Source organism: Dipodomys ordii, unplaced genomic scaffold (assembly GCF_000151885.1).
Source record: "Dipodomys ordii isolate 6190 unplaced genomic scaffold, Dord_2.0 Scaffold67, whole genome shotgun sequence".
Lineage (NCBI taxonomy): Eukaryota > Metazoa > Chordata > Mammalia > Rodentia > Heteromyidae > Dipodomys > Dipodomys ordii.
The window spans coordinates 5569119-5577114 of NW_012267283.1; positions in this window are offsets into that span (position 1 = coordinate 5569119).

Sequence of the window (7996 nt, forward strand, 5' to 3'; positions counted from 1 at the left end):
AGAGAGAGCTAGAATAGAACAGAGAGAGCAAGAAAAGAGCAGCAAGAGCAAGAGCAAGCGAGCAGAAAAGAAGAGCAAGAGCAAGGGAGGAAAGGGAGCGTCTGGGCCTGGGCTAGGCCTTATGTAGGGTATGGGCGGGGAAAGGTGTGGCCACATCAAATTCAGATGTGACCTCAGCGGATGCAGATGTGACCTCTTCCAGGTGTCCCAGTTGCCTAGGTAACGCAGGTACTGGGTGGAGACTTTGCTGCGAGGAGGGTGGAGTCTGCTAGCCATCCAGGAGCGGACCTTACAGAAACAAAGGAGGAGCTACAATGTAGCTTATGTCCTCTTTGTACTCATGTACAAATGTACTCATTGTAACCCTTCTGTACAGTATTTTCACAATAAAAAAATTTAAAAAAAAGAACTGCAAAGTTGAAATATCATCTGACCCACCAATCATATGATTATTTCTCTATGGGTAACTTGTAAGTATATCTGTATTTCATTGTTATTCACATTATTCACAACAACAGCCAAGATATAAATCGAAGTTAAGCTTTCAACTACAGACTAATAAAGCAACTGTGGTACATGAACAACAACAAAAAAAAAAAAAAGTGAGCCTCTATTTTAAAAATGACTAAGGCACTTTCAAAGGGCAGCAACTTGTTCTGTGGGTGCCGCCCCTTTATTTACTATTGCCACCAGGCTGTATATGCTGATGTAAAAAAAAAAAAATTACTATAGCACAAGGGCTAGGGCCATGGTTCAAGTAGCAGAGTGTCTTCCTAGCAAGCTCAAGGCTATGAATTCAAACACTAGAAGAATGTTTATAGCAGAAATATTTGCAATAGACTTGGAATAACAACAACAAAACTCCTAAATTTCCATCAACACAATAGAGGCACAAATTAAGCCACATTCATACAATGCAATATTACTGATAACAATGAATTACAGCTATACAAGGCTAACAGAGATGGATCTTAACAACATAATATACCCATAGTAGGTCTTACACAAATTAAGCCACATTCATACAATGCAATATTACTGATAACAATGAATTACAGCTATACAAGGCTAACAGAGATGGATCTTAACAACATAATATACCCATAGTAGGTCTTACATTCAATGCCGTCTGCATAAATCTAAAACCAATGTGATACATCTGGAATCAGAAATCTGGAGACTGGTTACCCTTGAGAAAGAGGCAGAATGATTAGAAAAGAAAATGAGATGCTGATGAGGTTCTATTTTGTGAGCAGAGTTGTGGTTTCGAGAGCATGCTATCTTTGTGATCATTCACAAAAAGATTCATGATTTGTGAACTTTTTTGTTACACATCAATTACAATTTTAAATGCAGACCTAGTACATGTTCTTTTGAAGAAACATTAGTTTCTGATCGAAACTACTTGCCTCGAAATTTATTCTATTATTATTCTCATACTTGTCTGAATCAAATTCATCTCCTTTAGACTTCTATAGTAGGGTATCCTTTTGAGTGCTCAGGTAGTGTTTAAATATGTGTTTTAATTTCTCTTGTGAATTGTCAGGTTCATTTTGATATAGTCAAGGATTTAAAGTCACCATGAAATAAATCTTCCTTTTTCCACAAAGAACCTCTGGAGTGGGTTTCTGTCTGCAGAGAGATGTTTAGTAAAACTATGTAGTATGTATTACAAAACCAAAATTAACGTATTTTCAGTGGCTTTGATAATGATTCCTTCTGGGGGAAGCTAGTCACCAAGGAAGCAAACAGGACTTGTGCCCCAGAAGATCGTGTCAGACAACTGCTAAGAAACAAAGACTGCCTTTATGGCAACTGACCAAGGGGACTGTTGCAAACATTGCTGTGAAAGAATGTCACCCTAGTGGTTCCCATGGCAGACAGAGCAGAAGAGTTGGCCTTTTCTTGCAATTCACCCTTATTTGAAAGAAACTACCGACATAGAGAGCACTTACTCTCCCTGGCCTTGCTGAGGAACTGCTCGTCATAGAAAACTATCACCCATGTTCCTGTCGCTCTAACCTCTTCCCCAACATTTCCCACCAGCCGAGAGTACTTCAGTACTTACTGGCTCAAGTCACAGCTACCTCTAGGAGGTGTCACTCTGATCTGGCATCCTATAGATTTAGTTGAGAAGGGGGATTTGAAGGGGGATTCTGGAGTTTGGCTTCCATTCCTCTGTGAGTAATACGGGAAACAAGACAAGATGACAAGACAAGCAATAGAGGCTTAAAGTTCTTTGAATATACAACCATACATGGTGAGACCAGAAGGAGAAAGAATGGATTCTTATTAAGGTATGGATTTGATTACTACAAAATTTGTCATATGATGAATAATTATAGGGAAAAATATATAAGCTTTTTACTTTTTGTCTTTTCTTTTTTGGTACTGGGGATTGAAACCTGGACATTGCTCTTGCTAGGCAAGCCCTTTGCCATTGAGCTACATCCCACCTTTTAAGATTTACAAGGAATAAAACTAGCAAAAAAGCATGACTGACCTTCTGAGTAACTATTGCTTTACATATTAGTATAAAATGTTGCTCTTTTAAATGCCTCTTCATGACTGTGGGATAGACAGTTTAAGACAGAGAAAACAACAGCCATGCAAGAAAATATTAGGAATCTAGGCTTCTTCAAAATTAAAAATGTCTGCTCATTAAAAGATAGCATTATAAAAATAAACAAGCTAAGTCATAGACCCAAAAGATCCTGTTAAAATTACTTATTGGACAGGTGAATAATATTCAAGCTATATAAAGAACTCCTACACCTTAATAACAAAGAGCAAAATCTGATAATAAAAAAAAAACCACAAGCAAAATGTCTGAACAGATAATTCACAAAGAAAAATATACAAATGACCAAAAAGTACAGAATTGCTCTAATTTATTAATCATCAAATATATGAAAATTAAAATCCAAACCCCCACAGAACACCATTAGGAACTGATACTATTAAAATGTTTGATAACACTAATCCTTGCTAAGGATATGGAGCAACTGGAGCACTTATAAGCTGTGGTGGTGTATAAAACAGTACAACCATTTTGGAGAAAGGTCTGGAAGTTTTGGGGAACTTTGTTGTTGTTTGTTGGTGATGCTGAGGTTTGAATTCGAAGATAAGTACCACATAAGTCAAGCCTCCAGCCTTTCCTGCTTCCGTTTTCAAGTAGAACCTCAAGTTTTTGCCTGGGGCCAGAGCCAGATAGTAGTTCTCCTATCTAATCCTTTAGAATAGCTAGGGTTATAGGCATGCATACCAAGTTTGTTCTTTGAGATAGGGTATCATTAACCAAGGCCAGCCTCAACCCTTGGATCCTCCTCTGCCTCCTAAGTAGCAGGAGTAATAGAAGTGAGCTACTTTGCCCAGGAGAAGTAGGGGTGGGGGATTGTTTGTTTTTGTTTTTGTCAGGCTTGAACTCTGAGCCTGGCAGCTGTCCCTCAGTTCTTCAGCTCAAGGCAAACACTCTACCACTGAGCCACAGCACCATTTATTAGAGATAAGAGTCTCATGGCCTTTTCCTATCCAGGCTGGCTTTGTACCACAATCCTCAGATTTCAGCCTCCTGAGTAGCTAGGATTTCAGGCATGAGCCACTAGTGCCCGGCTTGTTTGTTTTTTAAAAGACAAAATTGTGAAACAATAAAACTCCTAGACATTTGCTCAGAAGAAAGAATATATCAGAATTATATAAAGATACAATTGGGGATGGTGCTGGTAGTTCACACCTGTAATCCTAGTGAATCAGGAGGCTGAGATCTGAGGTTTGAGGAACCAGCCAGGAAAGTCTAGGAGACTCTTATCTCTGATTAACCACCAGACAACCAGAAGTGGAGCTGTGGTTCAAAGTGGTAGAGTACTAGCCTTGAGCAGAAAAGTTCAGGATCAGTGTCCAGGCTCTGAGTAGGCCCCATGATCAACAAAAAAATAAAAAATAGTATAAAAATACTCTTGGGTGCTGGGAATGTGGCTAAGTGGCAGAGTACTTGCCTAGCATTCATGAAGTTCTGAGTTTGATTCCTCAGGACCACATAAACAGAAAAAGACGGAAGTGGCTCTGTGACTCAAGTGGTCAAATGCTAGCCTTGAGCAAAAGAAGCTCAGGGACAGTGCCGAGGCCCTGAGTTCAAGCCCCAAGACTGCCCCCACCCAAAAAACATACTTTTGGTAGCTTATTTGGAATACCCCAATTTAGAAATAGGCCTGCTCTGTCTCAGCTGAATAAATGAAATGTAGTACAAACCAAAGGATGCTATTAAGCAATTTAAGATCACTTAAGGAACTACTAACAAACGGAGCAAGGCAGAAATATTTCAGAACACACTATTCTGAGTCTGAAAGAAGTCTATGCAAAAGACAATGTAGTATTATGTTCAGTGAGGGAAGGTGTAGCTAGAAAGGGGTTATCTGCATTCCTATCATGTTTACACCTGGCTGATGCAGGTAATACATGCATTCATCAAAACTCAGTATGTGTACACTTAAAATCTGTGTAACTTATTGTATGCAAATTATACTTCAAATAAGTTGATTCTGTTAATGGTTATTATCTGGGTGTGGTGGCACATACCTATAATCCTACTCCAGAGGCTGCAGCTGAAAGATTTCGAGTTCCGGGCCAGCTGGGTTGACACAGATGAGTTCCAAGCCAGAATGGACCAATGTGGAGTAGTGACAGCCTGGCTTGGGGGAAACAAAAAAAGTCAAAAATGTTAACAGCAAAACTGTTAAAATTGACACATGAAATTGTGCTTAATAAGACTGTTTTAAAAATGAGGGCTGGGAAGGTGGCTCAGTGGTAGAGCACTTGCCTTGCATGCTCAAGGCCCTGGGTTTGATTCCTCAGCACCACATAGGTAAAAAGAAAAAAGCCGGAAGTGGCATTGTGGCTCAAGTGGTAGAGCGCTAGCTTTGAGCTGAAGAGCTGAGGGACAGTGCCCAGGCCCAGAGTTCAGGCCCCATGACCGGACCCAAAAAAAAAAAAAGACTGTTTTAAAAATGAGGATGAAACTGTACTTAATAAGGAAAATACATTTTTTTTGGTTGGTCACAGAGCTTGAACTCAAGGCCTGGCTGCTGTCCCTGAGCTTTATTGCTCAAAGCTGTGGCTCTACCACCTTGAGCTACAGCACCACTTCCTACATTTTAATTTGATCTAGATGAAGTATATGAAGCTTGCATTTACCCAGATGTTGAGGTTTGATTTTAACGGAAAGGCCTAACAACCTTACTTTACCCAAACCTCTCTCCTTTCTCACTTTCTACCCTGACATCATGCTTCATGTTCATTCTTAACCTTTTTTTTTCTAACCATAAGGACACATTTATTTCTTATCTCTTTTCCAGTAGAATGTAAGCTCCAAGGTAGCAGGCCTACTTCTTGGGTTCTGTATCTTCAGGACCTAACACAATGCCTGACTCATACTGGCACTCTGTCATCTGTTCAACAGGCAGATGAATGATCACCAAAAGTGAGACTTACAGTGGGTACATACTACAAAGCAGCATTGTTGAACACATCGCTAACATTCCTCTCAATTCCACTTCTAACATTCCTCTCAAAGAACTAGCAGTTTGAAATAGATTTCTCTCCCCACCATCTTTTTCTTTCTCTCCTCTCTCACTTTTTTATTTTAATGGAAAGGTGTCTGAACTAAAATGCACAGATGAATATCTAATGAGGGTTTTCTCTCTCCTATCATATTCCACTATTTGGTCTTATCCTTGAAAGGCTACAATTTCCACTAAAATCCATCCAAGCCACATATCTGAATTCTCTGTCTTTACTGGACTCCCTTAGCGGGACAGTGACTCATCTGATAAATCAGAATGGGATCTTCATTTGGGCGCATTTTTCTAAGGAACTCCTTCCTGCCAGCTTTTTTCTCTTTCTTCATCTCTCTATAGCATTTTCTTTTCTTTCTTTTGTTGTTGTTGTTTGAGACCTACCAGGTCTTGACTTCCTCAGTGCCACCTCTGATTGGCTGAGCTGTGTGATTCACATCTACAGGCCTTATTCATGCTTCATATTGAGTAAGGAGTCAAATAACCTGGGCGACAAATCCAAGCCAAGTCTCTGCTGACAGCCTAAGGAGATTCAGGATGGAAATTTCAGGCCAAACCCTTATTTCCCTAGTATAATTTTTACCCCTAAGAACCTTGAAGTGAGGTTTATAGGATATTTGCCAAAATTAATAAAGTTTGAACCAGTGTCCCATTTAGACAGTAATCATTGGGTAGATTCTATGCCAGTCAAATCAAAAGAAGGATTCTTAACTCCTACCTCAATAAAAACACAAAAGAAAAAAATATATAATAGTCGATTGGTGATACATAACTTATTTTAATGAATTTGCCATTAACACAATAAAACAAGATTTCTACCATTCCAACAATAAATTCAAATTCCAAAACAGACAATAACATGTAAGTTTTAAATAGATTTTAACTAGAATATCAAATATAATACAGAATTAAACAATGCTTTGTCACAATATTTAAAATAAACTTTTTAGTATTCCAGGTTATCAAAAGTGCTCCCCCCAAAAGTGATAGTATCTGCTGGTGTTTATGTGTTTGAAATAAAAAAGCCAACAACTCTTGATATGAATGCAATTTGAGTGCTTCTAAGCCATCCTACAATACCTGATACAGGCAGAAGGTTCATGGTCTTGGTGTAAGAAATCATATTACAGAGTTTCAATTAGACTTCTAGACCCCATACAATAAAACAAGAAAGCCTGCCAGCATTTAGTGTCTTTTCTTGTTTTATTGTTAGTTTGGCAATAAGAGATCAGATATAATGTCTTCATTCAAATAGACGACTATATAAGGTTCTGTTTCTGTTTCTGTTAGCTGGTACCAACAAATGCACAAGAACAATTCTCATTAGAGCTGAGCATTTACACATGAAAGTAATTAGTTTTCATTTAAAATAAAATTCATATGTGTATATGCAAATTAAGATAAAACATAACCATATACAAACTACAAAGAGACATTAAAACTGAAAAGGCAGCCACTAGAAAGGAGACATAAAAAGAAAAAATTCTAGTGGATATAATTTTTGTTCAATCATTAAGCTAGCTGCCACCAACTGAAGCTGGAAAGAGCATGTGCAATGCAGAGAAGAATGTTTCCTACAGCTGAAACAGATGTGTTTTAGAAAAAATAATAAAACTAAGCTCAAAATGAAAGTTTTAAATATAGGATTCATATTTTTTAAAAATTACAACTGTAACCTGGTACAGTGCCCACGCCTGTCATTCTAGCACTCAGGAGGCTGGAGTGAGAGGATGGCAAGTTTGAGGTCCCTGGGACACACACACACACACACACACACAACACACACACACACACACACAACTGCACCCTGGATTTTCTTTTCAGAAAAAAATGTTTTTAAACAAAGGCATGAAATAGACTATAGATTGGGACTTGTACTAATATTGTGATCTCACCTAAAAACATTAGAGATATAAAATTAAATTTCAAGTATATTTCCATTTACTGTGGGCAAAATTGTAATACTTACCAAATATAAGATTGAAAATTATTTTCATTTATATTATAAAGCACTGTAGGGACAGTTAGCTGTTTTTAATGTTCAAAACTAGATAGGAATTTATTCTAATTACAAGGAACCATAATGGTGACGTGAAGTGTTTAATTCTGATGAACTAAAGCTCAATTCAAATCAAATTTTAAAAATGTAAAAATATCTAAGTTTTGAAAAGATTGAAAAGTCTGTAATTTTTACAATAGGTTTTTTTTTCTAACATTTGAAAAGTTACCTATCTTTTATAAATATAAACCTATTCAAAGAAACAAGAGAATATCTTTTATATCAAAAAAAATAAATTTACATGATACACTCATTCTAACACTCAGGAGTTACAATCGTGAAAGTGGTAGTCTCCCTGAAACAAAGAATTCCTTCCCTTTGTCACCTCCACACCTTGTAAAATCTTTATTTCACATCATTTACATAG